Source organism: Scomber scombrus, chromosome 21 (assembly GCF_963691925.1).
Source record: "Scomber scombrus chromosome 21, fScoSco1.1, whole genome shotgun sequence".
In the NCBI taxonomy this organism is placed as follows: domain Eukaryota; kingdom Metazoa; phylum Chordata; class Actinopteri; order Scombriformes; family Scombridae; genus Scomber; species Scomber scombrus.
In genome coordinates, this window is record NC_084990.1 from 19,491,913 (window position 1) to 19,511,907 (window position 19,995).

Consider the following 19,995-nt stretch of genomic DNA (forward strand, 5'->3'; position numbering starts at 1 on the left):
ATATGTGATTATATCTTTAGCTTTTGTCCCTTGTTGTCCCAAGACTGCAACAATCATGTGTTGTGTTGGAAGACCCGCTCAAATCAGAATCATTTTTCATTTGTTCATGTTGCGCTGCAGTGATTTGAAGGTGCTGCTCAGACTGTGTAATCAGTGTTGGAGAAAAGCTGACACAGTGTGTGCTAAATATAGTATGTGCGAATGTATAAGTTGGACATACATCTTACTGTGAATGGCTCATTTTCCTTTTTCAGGGTCAAGTCTAGAGTTTATAGCAACCACAGCATATTGGTTTCAGGAGTTGTTACAGATGCTAACAGTTAACCTCACTTGTCAACTCTTGTGGGGGGAGGGGGGGGGGGTAAGAGTATTAGACATGTAAATGTGACATTAGCTAAAGGCAAAGTTTATAGTTTAAGAAAAAAAAACAAAGCGATATTTTGCACATGCAAGGTTTTTCTAAAGGTGGTACAGCGTGTCAGAGGGTATGGATTAATATGTATAACGCATACAGGAACATGCACAGATGCACGCACATGCATCACGCAAGCATGTACAGACCAGCAAGCAAACACAGCCGTGACTGAGACTGACAGATTACCTGGGCCACAGAGGCACAGCACTAATATAGATTGAGAATCCGCCTTCATTTTTATTAGTGACTAGGGAAAATGAATATAAAGCCGTGTCAAAGCTGAAATAGTGCATCATTCTTTTAGTCCTGATTGAATTCTAGGCAATAGGCCCATGTGACAGATCTGAAACTGTCACTTTGTGTGGCTCAGACACTGCCTAAAACCTGCTGAAAAGATTCAGTAGCTCAGTACTCAGCCGTAACCCTGACTTGCAAACCATCAGAGCTCTTCCTGTAGTGTATTATATGGACACATGAACACATATGAATATTGACAGAGTACATATAGGCATCTACAAACGGAAATAAAGAGCACCAGACCTAATATAAATAAACACATGGACACAAAAAGCTCCCATTGGGTTTATTTCTTTGGAGCACCTTGGATCAAATATCAGTCAATACAGAGCTGTAATTGGTGCAAACGTTAAACCTTGGGCACCTACATCAGATCAAGTATTGATGTTCCTCCACCCACTAATAAGAGTTTGGGTCAATGTATGTGTAACTGAGCCTGGAGCCACTGCCCAACTCGCTGCTACAATGGAAATATGCTGCTCCAGCCTCCATGTTGAAGTCCTGACCCTCATGCCCCCACAGTGTTGAAGACAGCAGTGGGTGCTATAGCTGTTGGAGATTTATTTTGTTTCTCCTGCTTTTCTCTGAAAGAAGACTCTCCGTGTCTAATGATAAGGTGTCGTAAAAGAGCTAATTTAGCCATCAGGTATAACTGAAGAACATTTAGCTTTCTTAATGTTGTGGCTTGTTACATGTCAAACGGGCTGTGGTTCATCAATCGACCAAGCTGCTTCTCTCATAGGAATGTTTGAGTGTTTATTGGCAACTTACATTGCAAAATATAAAATTATAAGCCCCTTTATTTATCAGCTTATCATGCCTACTTGTTCATGTGGGTTGTATGCGATAGAGAGAAGGACGAAGTACATGCATAAAAACCACATGCAATTACTCAATGTGCATCAGTTCGTACATGTAGATAAGCAGTTATTGCCTTTTTAAATTCATCTCACACCTATCTCTGTCACATTTAATGGCTTATGGAGAGTTTTTTTTTCTTATGTACATAGAGAATGGCACAGTGTCAGGAAGTAGATGAGCAAGGACACATGATGGATTCAGTGTGTGGACTTCTTCTATACCCAGTAATTCAACCTGCCACCTTTTGCCATGGAGCTTTCTCTGCAGTGTGACGGCCTTGCCTTAATTATGTGTTTTTTGTGTCAACCTATCAGTCACGCTCTTGAATTGTTTGTGAACATGCATTATTATACATAGCATGTCATTCAGTTTGGAATCCTTTTTGAATCAGGTCTGTCCTTGTCCTCGGTTTATGTGTTATGCACTAGCCATTGATTATTGATTATGAACACAGTTTTTCTTGTAAATTGTCTTATAATTCAACAAAATATTCGTGAATCAACCTTGATGCACAGTGATACCCAACAGGGCCATAAATATCACCAAATCTAGCAAATAAGTTTTAAACAGATTGTCAAAGTGATTTTATGCAAGCCACCCACCATTATTGAAATAACAAGCTAGTTCGGTTCATGATGCTATTTCACACAAAGATGCAGGACATCTAAAACCTGCATTCTGTTCGAAGTCAAGGAACAAAAACAGCAGTGAGTTTCACAGGGAGAGATTCTAGTCAGGGATGAGGCTCATTTTCCCCAACACTGGAGGAATCGATTTAGGGATCCTGCAGAAGAATTGAGTGCCAATTAGAGAAAACTCATTTTTTATGAGATCTTGAGTGGAACACAGTGAAACTTTCAATAAAGAAATGACAATTACATGAAGGTCTTGTTTCTAAATTCTTATTAAGTTATAAGTTATTTCTGATAAATATCCTGATGTTCTTTTCAGCTAGTGACAAACTCATTAATCCTAATCCAGCTAAATATTTGGATCTTTCTTCTTCTAAATGTAGGCAATATTTTTAGGTTGGAGCAGCAGTTACTACAAGTCAGGTGAGTTTGGTAACACTAAAATATGAAACAATATAAAATGTGGTATGTTATTCAGTAGTCCTACATTATTGTGCTCTTCCTTTTTTCTCCTGTATCTATTCTACAGTACACAATGACAGCCTAATTGTGATGTGGATAAATGGAGGAGAAACATGCAAAGCTTTATTAAGCCATGCTCCATGTGCACCATGTGTTCATCCACAGGGGTGTATTGTTGTGGCGATTCACAGATGGTCAGTATTTAGATTTGAGGCAAACATATCCACTTCTACTCCCAACTCAGACAGAGTTAAGATCTGGCTCATAAAGCCATGAATTTTTGTGACATCAGCATTGACGTTTTGAATGTCAGGAACGTGGGGACCTTTCACGTGGCAAAGGTTCTTTTTTGTCCCACATCCACAGATTCTCTGCAGCATTCCACAGAGAGCTGGACCAGACTTTCTCTTGTATTTTGCTGCAGGCCTCCACTGTGTAGTTGTCAGCCAGAATCGACACATCCTTACCACACAGGAAAGTTCCATTTATCAAGTGGCTCATGTGCAGGAGCCACAGTTACACCCAGGGTGAGTGTCTCTAGTAAAAGACTCACAGGGCAAATGACAGCCCTGACACCACAAACCCATGTTACACTTGTTGAACCTGTTGGATAACTGACATATCATTCTCACATTGCCTGCCATGCAGTGTGACCGAGTTCAGGTCTTATATTGCTGAAATATTTTTTGAGACCAGAACAATACCGAACTAAAGACCCTTCTCCTCTTCCTCTTTTGGAATTACTGAGATGGCTACCTGATCATTGATTTCACTGGAAAGAGTGTCACATTTCTCTGGCTGCAACAGAGAGAATCTTTTGCAAAACAACAAATCTGGAGTGACTGACACATTTGTAGTGTGCAGTCCAACCAGCCTTACACAATGGAGCTATTTCACCACACAAACTCAAACTCAAAACTCACCACACAAACTTGAGAAATCGTTGCAGGCGATGGAAAGCCTTGGCACATAAGTTTCAGATTTTAGTATAGAAAATTGTATTTTTGTCATTTGAAAACATGTGTACAATGATGTGCATCTAAGCTGTCACACATGTATATTCATACAGAATCACAGTGTCTTGTGATTCTCTGAAATAGCCTGATTTGTTTGAAGGGCTTCCATAAATTTGATAGGGGCTGGCCAACAAACACAATATGTTAACCTGTGTTAACTGGGGTGAGACCATGTGGGCATCTCCAAACACAGTGTTCCTGTTGAGTATACAAATGCAGGAATGATTTTTTTCCCCGCAAATATCGGCTTCCATAAATACAACTAGTGTTCAAGATTGGCTTACCATGCACAATGTGAGCAGTGGAGCATTGCTTTATATTTGAAAACATATATGGAGCAAAAAAATTAAGAAGAAAGAACATAGTGTCATTGGGGTTTGGCAGCAAACAAGTAATTACATGCTTGGTTAGAGATATGATAACCACAGGCTGGGCATCAGAGCACCATGATACACTATGGTATTCTAATGCAACTTGGCAAAACATGTTTGTTATCTTCTCAATCACAGTGATGGATCACCTTCATTGAATGAATTAGACATGTTGAGAGTTATTCTGTAAGGTATGGCAAAACTGATTGAAATGCACTGTTCATCACAGTGTATGCACATAAAAATAAAATAAGCACAATTGCTTTCATGCATGCAAAATGCAAAATAAAATAAAAAAGAGGATAACATTCACAGTCATGCTGGAATGATCCTGTAAAGAGGTATGCTTTCAGCAGCATTTGACATGCGATTCACGTAAGACTTGTGAGTGACAAGACCTCTAGTTTGACTTTTCTACATCTCAGGAATGACTTTAGAAAATCCCCCTTGCTTTACTGGGTGGGCTCTCTATTTGAAGAAAGCAAACACACAGAGATAGAAGAGTCTACTTTTCAAATTGAAAGAGATTTTCATCATCTTCTTTTCGAACTCAGCTGTGATTGATAAGCAATCATTTCTTTCAAAGTTGTAGTTCAAATTTACCTTTGGACTGAACTATTCCTGTATTTTGACTGTGTCTTTAAGTGAGTGTTTTGTTGTTATTGGGTTTTTTTTTTAGTTAAACTGTTTACGCTAAGGCCTTGATTCCGCTGTCTCACGATCCAGCTGTGAGGCGGTTTTGCTCCATCCACTGCATGGTGTCATACCCCAAAATGAGTGTTTCAGAAGTGGAGCACTTTGCTCCGGCAGCACCAGAGAGAAGAAAGCCACCCCTCTACCTGAAGAGGAAGTCAGTGGCCAGGGCAGTCATGGCAGCAGTGGTGTCCACTTCAAAGATGAACCTCTCATTGGCTGAATGTTGATGTAGTGATATGAGATACAATCTGGAGTCTGCACACATTGACTAGAGTCGTGTGCCCATCGGAATCTAGCTGTAAGCACTGTCCTCAAACCTGTTGAAGAGCAATTGAAGTCTTTGCTTCATTTGAGGATTTTAGAGCTGCTCTCCCTATTCCTGTTACTGTATAATATATGTGCCAAGATCACACAGTTCCTGTTTCATGTGTCTCGCTGTATTGCAAATCTCAATGTTAATCAGAACAGAAAAAATATATAAGAATCCTTATTAAAATAACTGAGTTGAAGCCAATCTTGACAACTATAGGAATGATAAAAAATTACCTGAGTGCGGTTGCATTTGTCAGCCTTATCACGTCTAAATGTCATATTTGACTTCAACATTTAGTTCCTTTGAGACAAGTTACATATCAGCCTTTGCTATCTGTGTGTCCATTAGTTACGTTTATATAATGTAGGTAACGCCCAAACTAACTCTCAGAGGCAAACACAATAAGATTCATGTGGGTGGCATACTGTTTGAAGTGAAAAGCTACACTTAAACTGAATTTGCATTTCAGTGCCGTAATCTGTGACAGCTCACAAAATATGTGTCCCCGTTTCTGCCCAACACTTCTCCTAAAGTTTTAAACCAGATGATAGAGGTTTCTGGAGTTTACATCTTGGAGCTGACTCAATAGTCAAGTTATTGACAATTCATTTGATCTACTTCTACAATGAGCCTTAAGATCCAGTTTATAACTGTTGGGACAAGCATTAACTGCAACATATATCCCAATGAAATTGTGTTGAATCCCACAACTGTGAAGACAAAGTGGGCCACACAAAAACCTTAAATGCTGCTTTTAAGATGTATTGATAAAATATGTAAATTCCATGTTAGAATGGATTTTGCCTTAACGTTTCCAGTAAGGAAGACATCAGCTATGAATCATTCTTTGAGGATTACATTAGTCATTTCCAAACCCATGCATTTGAAAATCTTGCAATCCCATATCTACATGACTGTCCATCAGACTTACTTTACCAAAGCATAAAGAGTAAGGCTACTAAAAAGAGAGACAGGGAGAAAGGCATGAGCCTTGATTTCCTTAGGATTGGTTCACCCTAATTGCCATGTACAGGCCTCTGAGCATACACACCAGACCCCTTTATCCACACAAAGCCCCTCATTAAGAGGACAGCGTGCCCGGTGCCGAGTTGAACGCTGACTAGAAGCACCAGTCTGGCATCCACATGCAGGTGCAGAGCCGGCTGCTTTAATTGACAATAAAAGAAGAAAAGGCTCCGTGCTGTGCATGACATACTCTCTCTCACTCACTCTCTCTCACTCTCTCTCTCTCTCTCTCTCTCTCTCTCTCTCTCTCTCTCTCTCTCTCTCTCTCTCTCTCTCTCTCTCTCTCTCTCTCTCTCTCTCTCTCTCTCTCTCTCTCTCCCTTTCTGATCTACCTTAACCAGGTAATGGGTCCATCTGACAACACATCAGCTCCACTTCTCTGTTCTTGCTTCAAATTTCCCTCTCAAAATGTCTCTCCTTCACACAGCACCTTCTTATTATTTGCTTAATGAAACATTTTTATGACACACAACTTCTGTCTCACTGTCTGTCCTTAAAAAACTCATGCATATGATATATAGGCTACGCTCACACTGCAAGCCTTTGTGCTCAATTCGTATTCATGGGTCAGATCTGATTTGTTTATTTTTAACCATTCACATTCTTTTTTAAATGTGGCCAATAGCAGACTGGGACATGGGAATGGTCCTGAATAGACCTGCATACACAAAGGAACAGTACCAAAGATGTCACACTTGAGGCCACTGAAGTCAACGTTTATGGTATCATTTATAAGTTGAAGTCCAGTGGAAGCCGGCAAATTCATGAGCAGGTAATAACAACGAGCACGAGGAAGAAATATTTAATAATATTATGGCTTTTTTAGAGCAATGGCTACTTCTGTACAGAGGTGTGTGTGGATGTGGAGTCAGAGCCAGGAGTGGTGAAACAGCCAAAATGTCATGATGTCAAGGGCTACTGTTAAATATATTTGTCAGTGTCCCTCCACAAGACACTCAGTTCAGGCCAGCAATGTAAAAGTCACATGAATTCTGATATGACTGTTCAGGGTGCAGGGATTAAAGCAAAAAATAAATCTTTTCACCATCTACGTTTTCATAGAAACCCTTTTACAGTCACTTCCTAGGATTTAAGGTAAAACAAGGTGGAAACAGTTGAGAAAACAGCTAATTGTTCTCCTGCTGAGCAAGATTATATTTCACCCACAAACCATTGCTGCTCTTTTCTAAATGAAATAGAAAAGAAAAGGCAATAATAAGGCATACTGCACTCTGTATAACCACAGTGGGGGTTGGAGGTATAAATGTTCAGGAATCGTTTGTGTTTTTATTTTAGCACCTTATGGGCTTCAGAAAATAGTTATTAACATTATAAAAAGTAAAACAGTGCATCAGACTGTTGCAGTGACAGAGAGGATTTTTATTTTTTATTTATTTTTATTGCACTCTTGTCTTGACATCCAGTCTCAGAATATGAGAAAACGGGTAATTTTTTTTTCTTTTATTTGCCAGTGATTTTGTCTTTTATTATTATTTTTTTTTAATTTCTGCTCATCCCTTTTTGACCAGGATAAAGATAAACAGCTTGTATTTAAATTTAATATTTTGTATTTTAAAATGAAAATCAAATAACCACTCGTTTTTTTTGGGTGGATTAAATTAAATTACTCTTCTTGGTTTTTTACTCTGGTAGATTTCATTGCACTTACAGTAACATAACGAGTGTAGTTGTCACCTCCAATTTTCACCTTGGTCACTGTGGACAAACACTGTGGGCTCAGCTCCACCTGAGGTGATCCATTCAGCTCTTTACTACAGAGATCATCATAGTAAAATGCCATAAAGAAGACTTTGCTTTCTTACATTGAACCAACCCAAACTAGCATAATTACGTTGCTGCTGTGTGCTTTTAAATAGCACGTGGGCATCTCTGATTCAGAGGTTTGAGGCGGAGTGCAGGGTTGGGTGGAGGTGTGTGTGGACGTTTATTTGTGCTGTTGAACGTAACCGCTGTGAAACAATGAGAAAATAAAGTTTTATTGATCTGATTCACCGGCTTTCTTACTGTCAGCGCTCCCTCTCTTCATTCAATCTCTAACTCGCTCGACCACAGCTAACACACCAGCGCCCTTTAGCCGCTTACTGACGGAGCAACTCTGTCCCCCCATTCAGTGTCCGGAACTTTTATACAAAATACAAAACAGCGAGGTGGAATAAAGTAGCAATATTCTTGCCATGACCAGTGTTACAAACCGGCTCAAAGTCCGCAACAAAAATGGGAATCGCACATGACAATACGTATCTAAAATAATATTTACTACAAACTTAAGTTAAAATAACAATGTTAGTCAGTTATATCAGTCATGAATGCAGTGTGTGGATGAGAAAAATGTGTGGTGTGATATGTGCAAACAACGGAAACAAAAAAGTCTAACCCATCTGGTTGGTGGAGGCCTACACAGGTGTGGGTAGTTTCCATGACGTCCTCTCTAGTCCTGCTCCTGAGCCAAGAAGCCCAAGTAAAAAGGGAAGAGAGGGACGTCACACCAGACTGAGAGCGGAGGAAAGCAACATGATGACAGTAAACTGCAGCAGAGGCCAACGCCCAAACACCCTCTGTATGGATGTGAGTCTGGGCCATTATGAATGTGTTGTCCAGAAATGGCCTGATCATATTCACGCAATTGTACGCTGATGCTCCACGCGTCTACTATACCCAGCCATTTAAGCACCCAGTCAGTGGAGCAGTGGTCACCTGCGGCTTAAGCCAACCAAACCACCAGCATGCGGTAATCAGTAGTGCAGCCAAGTACATGTCACACATGCAGGACTTGTGTGACATGCTGCATCAAACAGGTGGTGTGGTTCGAGGGTGAAGGTGTTCCCTTTCAGTTTGAAGGGAATATTTTGACATGGATGCTCTCTGACAGGTCTTCCAGGACCATGCCCTGCTGGTCCCCTTCAAGGACTGCAGAGATGGCCGAGGTCTCCTGTCCACACTGCGGAGCATTGTTGACCACCTGGTTGGCACCCTCAGGGAGGCCTTTTGAAGGAGTGAGGGTGTGGTCAGGTAGGACCCTGCTTGGAAGGCCTTCCATGTGGAGTTGGCCCTCGAAGAGCTTTTCTTTGGGCATCCACTCTCCCCACTGGACCACATGAGTGAATGTGAGGAGCCGCATCTGTCTTGTGGGCCCTCTCGTTTTGAGCTCCGGTAAGCAATGCTTAGCCACATGTTGCTAATAGGCCACATGTTGCTAATAGGCTAAACCTCCATGTTAGCTTGTTGACATTAGTTGACCAGTGGAGAGTCCCAGGATAGCCGCCATCGCCTTCCCGATGTCGGAAGCCGGGCTGCATAGCCAAGGTGGAGACAGCAGAGGCTGTTGTTGGCAGCAGCTGCTGTATGAGCGGCTCACTGGTGTGCCCGGTTGGTGAGGTGGGCAGTAACCTGGTCACGAGGGGATGGCGGTGTGGGCTTCTGTCTGCAGAAGAAGGTGGCTTTAAGCAGCAGGATGATAGCCAGACTCTCCTTGAGCAGCAGGACAGAGGGGAAGCTGCATTCTGTTTCACCCTGGACTCTGGTGAAGGGGTCGTAGCAGGACACTGGCTAGATTTTTTTCTATTCTTGCTTGTCCTACACTGAATAAATAAATAAAGACTATTCAATTCAAAATGCATCATTATTGCAACTGGGAGAAAGATTGCATGATAATTACTGAATTCAACTAAAGTAAACCCAAAATTTAAACCGATTTAAGTTGGCGTTCGTATATCGGTTTCAAGAACTTGTAGACTAATAGCTTCAGTTCTCTTTTTGCAATGCATGCAACAGAACTGGATGTTTACTGAAATCTACCTTGGGAGTCATAGTTAACATTTGCATAGCCTTTAACCATGGGCTTTGAAAACTCCAGATATCCAGATATTTTCCAATGAAGCTGCTCATCTTTTGTACTGATGATTCAACAGGGAGAGTTAAATGTCTATCAAAGCCTTGGAAGTGCTCCAGCTGCCTACCAGCTGACTAACACACAGAAAATGAAGACTTTTACCTCTGGAACAGTGGGCACTAGAGGCAACTCCTCCCACACCGCTACACACTATAGAGTTCATTTTATTCACTGACATAAAAGAGCTACTTCAGTGAATCCAGCTGAGAGTTATGAGAGCTCAACTGACCACACTATACCTTTGACAGCAGACTGAAAAAAGATGTAGAAACAAATTTGTGTAAATATTGAGCTTTGATGCTTTCATGAAATCAATACCTTTTATCAGTATTATTACCACACTGAAGCTGTTTTAGTCTCAAAGGCAGGCAAGTAATTAATTTAGAATCATTTCAAGGGGAAATAGCTTTCAATTAAGGATATTTCAAATTGACATGAAAGTGCACTTTCTGGAGACAAGTGTCCATGAAATGTCTCTATTCAGCTTGAAGGAGGCATTTATTATGGCCAGAGCATTCGTCTCTACAGACGTCATATGGACATGAGCAGGTAGGAAAATAAGAGTCAAATGACAGTGAATTCTTTATTATTTCTTGGTCCATTTGCCCAGTCCTCTTTCCACAGGTTTGTTTTTGTTACTTTATCAAGAAAATACAGCTGCATGAGATAACACCTGCTCAATGTTAAAATTAAAATAAAAAAGTTATAATTTTCTGTTTCTGTTTCTCTGATTTGAAATCAAAAACTGACAAGGAGGCAACTTTCCACATCTACAATACACAAAGCACCCCCACACTACAAGAGCAAATGGAAATAAGACAATTTCCATTCCTCTTGCTAGTTTATTAGGTACACGTCCTTTTGAACTGTATTTTTATTTACAAGAAGTGATGTGTGCTGTCCTGTTTTTATAGTCACAGGTGCTTCTTCTAGTGTTGACAGAGCCGGCATCTTGAGACTGGTGGCAAACACAGCATGCCTTCATGAGGCTGAGATTGCCGTCTTCAATAGAGCAGGCGCTGGACCGGAGGCCACACACAAACATTTAAATCAAACAGCAAATACAAGCATAACAAACAAAACCTTGAATACAGAATACAGCACATAAAAAGATAGTATATTCTACTTACAAGTTTTTTTAAGTATACCTGTACAATCTAATGTAATGAGACTAATACATTTTTTTTTTTAATTAAAAAAACATACTCGCCTCTGTGTGTGGTATGTCTTCCTGAAGCTCAGATCCTCAGAGTTCGAGGCCTGTGCACAGTTTCACAGCGTACCATGTTTGTTGTACTTAGATGTTTGGTTTCTCAGCTGTTGTGTATAAATTATACTCATGATGATAAGTAAATTTAATAATGGCTATACTAGAGGTTAAGATGAAGGGTTAAGGATGAAATATGTTTAGTCAACACCTGTTGATTTAGAGTGCACTTACTGATTGAGTTTGCTGTATTGTAACCCACAGATGTAAGAGAAAACGGCAAAACATAATGGTATATTTTGGGGTTGAAACATTGTCTTAAAGAATCAAAATGTGAAGAATTGAAACAATAGTGTATTTTGAAGAAAGGACTTTGTCTTTAAAGGAGTAGAACTGAGGCAGTGGTCTGTGCAGAAAGTTTGTGTGTGAGGAGGGGGCCAGGAGCAGGCGTCACTGGGAGGCTCTGACTGAATGTCATGGATTTTCCAAGTTTCAAGGCCACGTGCCCAGGTGCAAGAGCTTGTATAAAAATATAAAAACCCAGGACGACCATATTTGGCCATAGGACCCTAATATGAACCAGGTCAGAGTGACCTGGCACCAGAAGAACACACTGGTGTCACAAGGACCTGGCAGGGAACACCAAGAGATCAGAAATACCCAGTCAGCCAAAGAGCCAAATGAGATTATTTCTCATAGACTTTGTCTGTGTTGTGGTCTCGGGTTTTGCTGAGACCACAACACTCTACTGCGCTCAACTTTGAAGACTGTGATTTTTGAGACTCTGAAAACCCTTTTCTCAGCATCCATACATCACACAGTCTCTGCATATAACCCCTCTCACTGGGGTTAGAGTAGCATTCCAACAAGTTCATATGTTCTGCTAATATTTCTCCTCAGGTTGCCCTGGTTCCTCGACACCTGACCGAGACCGAGCCAGTATGACTCTTCAGCTTGCAGTTTCATTCATCCTGAGGTAAAATAGCACCATCACACTGGATATGTGTTTTCTCGCCCAGACTGGGAATCAAACCCTCTACCTCCTTCACCAAAGTCAGTATTGTTTACCACTAAGCTGTCCAGTTCTGAAATATATCCAAATCAAGCAGGCAAAAGGCAACTGGACTTTGTGACAGAATGCCTCTATAAAACAAGATACTTCCAGAGAATGGATACAATTAAAATAACTCGATCATAAATGTGTTTAAGTTTCATTTTGCTTTTTTGCACACAACCCATCACCAACTGTAGTGGAGCCTAACATATTTTTTTTAATTTATTTTTGGGCTTTTAGCCTTTAATTTGTTAGTGGGTTAGGGCAAACAAATGGGTAGAGAGGGGAATGACCTGCAGCTACGGTCCCTTGCCAGAATCGACAGTCAATGTATAGTCAAGTGAATCAAAATAATATTTTGATTAGGTGGGTAAGCAACAGGTTTTGATAAGGAAGAAGAAATGCATTGAATAAAAAAGTGTGATACTTACAATCTTGAATCTGAAAATGTTACTGACAATGCTAAATTGGTGGAGAACTTCCCCTAACCTTAGCCAAAGTGTTTTTGTTGCATAAATCAAACCACACACTACACTCAGGGAATGATCCCTGGTCTCTGGTTTCAAAATCCTGGGCTTTTACTTTTGTGTAAAGAAAAATTGTGTACATGTACGGACAACAAAATATGAACTTCCTTCATTTAAAAGTCAAAACACACATAATCCAGGCAGCAACACTGACATGGTTTTCAATGTCAGCATTTTCATTTGAAGCCGCAAAAAAGACAAAAAAATCCCCACAGTCACTGGGTTCACAATGTTTTGCTCATGGAGCTGCATCTGTACTCTCTTAAGACTTAAAAACAAACATATATTCAAACAAACACAATTGACACTAATTCCCCTTCAAACATGCATGCAGCCCTGAAGCGCAAGTGGATGTGTTGATGACATTTCTGTCATGTGGCTGATATGACACTGGAAGAATACAAACACGGCAACAAAAATGTCTAATAAGAACTCAGGAACTTCTTTCATTAAGGGTCAAGGCCCAAATTGTCATACAAAATCAAATTCCAGGCTGATTTTCTGGACATTTTTCCAGAGTTCACATGAGAAAACAGCTTAAGACACATACATCACGGAATTAACCATTTTAAGTGAACAGCTCTCTAGTTAGAGTCGGTGAAACGCTCTCAAAGAATTTGTGCAGCAGCGACGATTTTGCTTGAGCGTCCTGGTGATCGAGTGGTTAGAGAGCATGCCACACAATAGCAGCATTCGTGGTTCAAATCCAGCCAGGGACCTATGCTGCAGTTCATACACCCCCCCTCCTGTTGGCCTCTCTACCAGATGATATATAAATAACTGCAAAAAAGCCGAAAATAAAATATATATTTAAAAAAATAAAAATAAAAAACCCCATTAACACCAGAAATACATATGGAGGCAGTTAGGGTAGTGTAGAGAGCCACTAGAGCAAATGGCATTAACATGAGCATATCAATATATGAATTGTCAGATTCTTATGACTGCACTTTACATCTCTATCAATATGATTGGGTGTTACAAGTAAGTTAGTAGCCAAGCAGCCAATCTGCTACTGCAAGCACAGCTTTAGTGTTTTACTTGAATTAGCGCTTTGCTTAATCAGTGAGAGCCATCTGGGCAAAAAGGAAATAACGCAAATATGAAAGTGAGAGGGTGAAACCAGATGCACCAGCCTTAAACATTCAGCATCACTCACAAATCTTTCTTATCTATTTTTACAGTTTCCCATGTTTTCCACTGCATGACCACTGCAAAAGATGTATTTCAAATAAGGATTATATCAACTGGTTTGATGTGTCTTTTGTTTTTGTTTTTTTTTAGCAAATAATTATTTTTTTCTGGTATAAATGTGGTATGATCTGAAATCACAGCAGAAAGTGTGTGTTTATTTGTGTCACATTTGTGGGTGCACGACAATATTCTGGGTCCCCAGGTGTGTGTGAGTGGGAGGATGATGGCATTCTGTGAAATACCAAGTGATTTTGTTTTTGATAACAGTGGCATTTCTCCAGCCTTGATTTCAAATATAGTTTTTTTCCCCCTCTAATCCACTTTTGTTTTTTTCTGTCTGTTTTTGACTCACTTCCTTTAGGGAGCCAGAGGCCATTCAGATGACTAACATTTTCCCACTTGATTGTGATTAATCATTTAGTAAATGGCTGCATTTACTAAATCAATCATGGTATTAGAATACTGAATACTGGATATTATGTACAATTATAACACATTTGTTCTCTGAATATTTCTTTTTCTGGCATCAACTGCTGGGCCCTGTTCTTCGTACGATCTAGATTAGGATGTAGATGTAGAGGAAACATAGTTCTGTATTAAATTGTCATTAATAGTTATGCTGTGTTAAACAGTTATGTTAAAGCTTCTTTTTTAAATGTTTTAATGTTTTAAAGATTTCAACAACCCAATCACAGTCCATGATGAATACATTCCACGGTAATATCTGACTTTTAAACAGTGATGAAAGTGTGCAGATTCAGGCATCAGCCATACATCTCTGTCTTTGTAACAGCTTATTAAAGATGCAGCAGCTGGACTCTTAACGGGCCCAAACAATAACTTATTAGTGCCACGGGTGCTAAGCTCCGAGGCACTCCATCTACAGCAGTAAAGCTGTAGAAGGACATCTATTAATCTTCCTCATACTTATTCTTCCGCCAAATTTCGGCGCGTAACTCCTCCCGCAGCTTTGAGAAAACCCTGACAATATATACCAAATATCAAAACGTGCGGCTCGATCGGGAAAGGGGTGCTATTATTTGGAATTTTCAAATTCCAATTTTTCACAAAGTTACTCAGTCAACTCGCCCGCCATCTGATCCGACCATGCAGTACAATAATTAACACAAGCTGTTAGGTGAGGTACAGCAGATTGCCAGTCATTCAGTCAACGTTATTCATACTTTGTTTTAAATGTAATCATCTTGAGTGATTTAATGAAACAGCTCTAACAAGTCTTAATGTATCCAAGATGTATGGAGGTTATGTTGGGATCCAAGTAGGGTCAGTACACTTCTACGGGTGGAGGTTTAGGGTTAGGGTTAGTGAGTAGAAGTCCATGAGTAGAGTTCCCAATGCAAACCTGAAGAGAATAATCAAATAGAGTTGTAGTACTTCTTAAAAGGCTGCAACTAATCATTATTCTCATTAACGATTCATCTTCTTAAATAATCTATGAATAGTTTGGTCTATAAAATATCGCAAAATAGTCAAGTATACCTGTTTTACAATATGTTAGTGCTAATGGTGACACCTTCATATGTCATGTTTTGTCTGATCAATAAGTTTAAACTTCAAAAATATTCAGTTTAGTATCACATATGACACATAAAAGCCTCAAATCATCACATTTTACAAGCTAAATTCAGCTAATTTGGGGTTATTGTGCTTGAAAAAGTGACATAAAGCAAGTATTTGATTGTTAAAATTGTTGTCAATTCATTTGAGTTATTGTTGCAGCTCTAATTACTAATCTTACCTGTTGTCCAGCAGTGAGTTTTATTGTTTTAAAGGATTTTTTGTTATCTCACAGATGTCTCCTATCTGTCTTTAACTGCGGAAAAACCTTTGTTTAAACCAAACTTGTTCTTGAACTACTGCAATGAGCGCTGCAAACTTAAATATATGTACAGTCCATGTGTGGAAATATATCTTATATAAGGTTTGTAGTCTGTTACCAAATAACAAGAGAAAGGCTCGATTAATCGGATAGTTTTGGTTTGTAAAACATCAGAAAATGGGGGAAAACGTGGCACTCAAAATTTAAATGAATAAAAAGTCATGAAATCTTTGTATGTAAGGCTTTTATGTATGTTATCTTACTTTAGTCAATTTTTAAAACTTTCATTTAATTCTGTGAGTTGTTCTATTAACTTGACTTCACCTTTACATGTGTTCTTCACAAGAACAGGTTGAATAGTGTTAATGGCATTAAACCATTATTTGTCATCACTTGAATCAAGAAGCTCTCTTTCAAAACTGTTTAACTGGTATTGAATTTGAATAAAAATATAAATACATTGCTTCTGCTGGTCTAGTGTATGAATGTCGGTGAATGTGTGGGTGTTTGTTCTTGAGTCAAGTGTTTCTGAGGGTCAACATAAACTTTCCAAGAGATTTTAATTAATTCATCACTAGCAAACTTTTGCCCAACAAACGTCTGTACCTTATTAGAACACATACACACATATATTGTCGATTTGTCGTTGATCTACACTAAATTACATGTGTTATGAGATGAACTGATGAAAACAGATGAAGAGTCTATTACCCTCGTTAACCCTGAGAGGTATTTAAACTGTACATTCTATTACTTTTACACATTTACATTGTTGAACATATAGAAGATAGATTCCATTTTATACTTGTTTCAGTGTAATTAAAAGTTCATCACTAAGCTGCTTTATTTTTTGAATTTTTTTTAAAACAACTGCACAACTACAGATCCGCTGAGCACTTTTTGACCACTGCATTCTTCTCTGAAAGAATTTGCAATTGTCCACCGAATATTTGTACACCCACATGAATCAATAGTCCAACACTAACCACATGCCATGCCCTATTTCAATGCATATTTGATAAGAAACAGTATAGAAAACACCAGTTTTGCTTGCAGTGGTGAAAGAGCCAATAGATGTCAGAGGTGCATATGAGCCAAACTGAACTTTAGAGCAGAACTGAGAATAAAAAAATTTAAAAAAATACATAGAGATACACCCACACATCTATATGGCCTTTCCCTTTGTATATTAGAATATCATAAGAGTTGTGCTTCTCAGATTCACAATGTTGCTTAGGAAGTAGAAAGGTAAAAAGACCTGGCTGAGCTAAAGCATGCAGAAAATATCAATGTGAACTTGCTAATGCTATAATCACGTATGATGTTGACCATGTTCACAATCTTCCTTTAACATGTTAGCATGCTAACATTTACTAATAACCAATAAACATGAAGTGCAGCTGCTGATGGTGTTGTCATTAGTTTTGCAGGTATTAATCAAAGCACTGGACAAATTAGAGACTGTCCTCCAAAGAAAAGTGACACAATAGGTTGTAAAGTCAGTCGCCCAACAATGACATAGAGTTCATTTCAAGAAGAAACCTCATACAGATGTTCTACACAGAATCAACCTCTGCCTTTATTATCACAGCATCTGGCTCAACTGCAGTTTGTACTGTGGGACTCCCGTCAATTTGGAGTCTAATGAGAGCAAAAATGTTGGTGTCATTCAAATTACATTACATAAAATACTTTTGGTGGCTCACATCTCAGGCAGATCAACACAATTTGTGATTCATCTTGCAGCCAAAGCTGTGCTTAATTTAAAATGGCACACTGCTCACTAGAGTTGATGGGTGATAACTTTGTCAGACCTCTTAAACCACATGTTGGTTTGGTCTCTTATTTATTCTGATTAGCTCATGTGATGAAAGCTAATGCTGAACATGGTGGAATAAATTGCATTCTGTGAGGGTAATCTGTCCACAGTCATTGGTTCATTTTCATTGTCACATTCCTCATTATACATCCCTGCTGTCATCACAATACATACTGACAGTTTACCCCCAGTTTTTTTTCTTTCATCCCAACTTCAATAAAAAATGTAAATGACAGCAGATGCAATTGATTTAAAAATCAACAGAGCTTTATTTTTACTACTACATTATCTACTGACAATTGATTAATTTCCAGTTTTAGCACCTTTCTCTGCTACAGGTTTTAAACATCAGTGAATGACTCGATCTAAAGCTCGATCTAAATGTTTCTACAATGTCAGAGAACAAAGTAAATCTTGAATTTCTTTCCATCTATCAACCAATCTATCTATCTATGCATTTATTGGATTTGGACATATTTTTAAGTATGTATAAAATATGTTTACCAAATGTACAGTATGTCATACAGTTACAATATTTGCAGTGAAAATGATGTGGAAGCTAAAGAGGTCACTTAAGGTTTCATATGGCAATTACAGCTTTTTCAAGACTTCGAACAGCTTCTTTTTTTTTGCGTTAAGGTGGAACACATGCTTGGTAAAATCAATGTTTTGTAGATGCCCCTTTGCTCTCCCCTCAAGTCTGCAATCAGTACTGTATTGTACAAAAACCAGGTCAACGGCACAAGTCTGAGAAACAATCCTCCAACATAGGCAACCTCAATACATATCTTCATGAAAGACATCTAGGGAGAAAAATGGTGACGTAAATTCAGGGCAAGAAAACAGCAGTTTTGCAGTTTGTTGAAGGTGCATCTTGGAAGCCAAGATACTCAAGCTCTGAAGGGAATACACTCACTTAAAAGTACCTGAAAAGAAAGGAAGGCTGAAAAATGATTTCCTAGGTGAATAGGGGAGTATAGCCAAGCTGAAAAAAACAAGACAAAATAAATAAATTCAAACTTCCAGTTGCAGGGAATTGTGTGATAAGATAGGAGAGGTATTGAATATGAGTGGGGAAATACAACATGATGAAATGGAAGAGGTTAACTAGGAATCAAACATGAAAAGAGTAGCAGTAACAAATAAACACAAAGTAGAGGTGTAAGTAAGTATGGTAATTAGGGAAAGCAAGGATAAAAGTCAACTAGGAACATGCACTTCAGAGGCTTCAGAGAAAGGCAATAATGTGATGAGTGTATTGTTTACACTGTGAACTCAAACTAACACTATTGCTAAAATTGGAATCACTTCACAGGGCAGAGGATGAAACTTATTGTTAGTGGAGGAAAGGTTTTTCCAAAGCTGAAAAGAATCATGGTTCAGTAGGAAAAAAACAGCATAAGATTTAATTCTAGCAGCAAATTATAGATCAAGCACTATGTTGCAATCTTTATTTATTCTCATTAAAAATAATCCTGAAGATTTCAGTCCTGGTTTCTATGGCTATAGATCAGTCAGTGTGTTCATATTAATCTATATTGAGCTATTGCAGACATTTAGAGTAAGTAATCCTACATTATAGCCCAGTGGTGTCCTGTTGGTACTGGTTGGTGTGCAACTGCTGCCATTTCTGTTCTGTTACTCCATATCATGGTCAGTCAACAAAGTTTGAAGTTATACTACTTGTTTTATTCCTGCAAACATCCAACAATGGTGACACCCATGGGACTGGTGTTAACAGCAACTGTGGTTTAATACTTCAAGTGCCAATATGTTGTGGGCAGCAAACACTTGGATCAGTCAATAACTGGCCTTTTTCTATCACGCATGAGCAACCACTATCTGATTTCATGTTGCACAAAGTTTTCCACAGAACAGCAGGGCACAGTAAAAGGAATTGCTATCTTGCTGAGGAGGTGGAGGTGTGGATCCTGCAACTCCACATCAACCACTCACTGTTGCTGTTCCTTTTTGTTCCATTACTCCCTGAAAGGTTTCAGGCTTATCTGCTGTCAAACAACACCTAAAATGATCAGTTCTGTTTTGTAGATGCATTTTTGAAGAATGATCACTGCCATGACTGTGTGCACTTTGCATTAGTACTAACTTAATTATATTTGTGCATCATTTCCTGTGATTCCCCCATGTATGTGAAGGCAATTTGACTCCAGCTCAGGAATGGTAGATTCCACCCTTAACAATGAAAACTACTATATACGAGTTACAGAATGTAAATACATTGAATGTTTATTGGCGAGGTCACCAGGGCAGTCAGGTCCTGGTGTATATGGCTTCAAGCTACATCAAGCCAATTTTGACCACTTTATGGCTATTACCCATAACTTTTAGGGGCTT

The 19,995-nt window shown here is 39.0% G+C and overlaps 1 protein-coding gene across 1 annotated transcript in view; it reads left to right on the top strand.

The window, feature by feature from the left end:
- Positions 1 to 10,245: 10,245 nt before the first annotated feature.
- The window catches only part of rpl38 (ribosomal protein L38), a 217,936-nt gene continuing 208,186 nt past the window's right edge, over positions 10,246 to 19,995 (top strand). The window contains exon 1 of the mRNA XM_062443274.1: positions 10,246 to 10,255. The gene's annotated coding sequence lies outside the window, so the exon portion shown is untranslated. The remainder of the gene's footprint in view (positions 10,256 to 19,995) is intronic.